Source organism: Balaenoptera musculus, chromosome 9 (genome assembly GCF_009873245.2).
Source record: "Balaenoptera musculus isolate JJ_BM4_2016_0621 chromosome 9, mBalMus1.pri.v3, whole genome shotgun sequence".
Classification (NCBI taxonomy): domain Eukaryota; kingdom Metazoa; phylum Chordata; class Mammalia; order Artiodactyla; family Balaenopteridae; genus Balaenoptera; species Balaenoptera musculus.
Window position 1 is genome coordinate 27,429,360 of NC_045793.1, and position 963 is coordinate 27,430,322.

Consider the following 963-nt stretch of genomic DNA (forward strand, 5'->3'; position numbering starts at 1 on the left):
CCCTGGTCTGGGAAGATCCCACATGCCGCGGAGCAACTGGGCCCGTGAGCCACAACTACTGAGCCTGCGCGTCTGGAGCCTCTGCTCCGCAACAGGAGAGGCCACGATAGTGAAAGGCCCGCGCACCGCGATGAAGAGTGGCCCCCGCCTGCCGCAACTAGAGAAAGCCCTCGCACAGAAACGAAGACCCAACACAGCCAAAAAAAAAAATACAATAGTGGAATATTCAGTGATAACAGGTAATTCTACAAATGATCATGCTTCTGAATTGTTATGTATTGCAGTAAGCATAAATAAATAAACAAAACCCAGCTTGCTCTGGTCAGTCTTTGCAATATTCAGAATTTTAATGCTGTGTTTGCCTCTGCTTTGCTGAGTAACAGTGGACTAGGAATTTAGCTATTCTATGACCACTCAAATATATAAAATCGTTGACAAGGGACAAGTATTTTAAGAGTTCAGTGTTCTCTTAATGAAGCGGTGTTAATACATTTTCTTCTAATTTCGGTATCATAGTAAAGTATATGTAACATGAAATTTACAATGCTAACCAATTTAAATGAAGAGTTAAGTGGCATTAAAGACATTCATACTGTTGTGCAACCATCACCGCCATCCACATCCAGAGCTCTTTTCATAATAATATGGGATGTTTCCTGAATTTCCTGTATGACATCGTTGAGCAGGTGTCATGCTAATCTTCTCTGTATTGTTCCAATTTTAGTATATGTGCTGCTGAAGTGAGCACTGGTACACATTTTAATGAAAACACTTATTTACATAAAGAAGAAAAAACTATAGAGACTGTGAGTCTGAAAGACAAGCAAGATCCGTTTAATGACTATTATAAAAATAAGGGCTTTGATCAATTCTATAATGCTCCCTATCAGAGTATTGAGGCATGGAAGGTGAGTAAAATACCTTCTGATTCTACACACGGAGACAGAATATAGGGATAGGTTA

The 963-nt window shown here is 40.0% G+C and overlaps 1 non-coding gene across 1 annotated transcript; it reads right to left on the reverse strand.

Annotated features, from left to right (window-relative positions):
* Positions 1-638: 638 nt before the first annotated feature.
* Positions 639-748, reverse strand: LOC118901419. Its single transcript, XR_005021391.1, has one exon. It is a non-coding gene; the product is annotated as a U6 spliceosomal RNA (small nuclear RNA).
* Between the last annotated feature and the right edge of the window lie 215 nt (positions 749-963).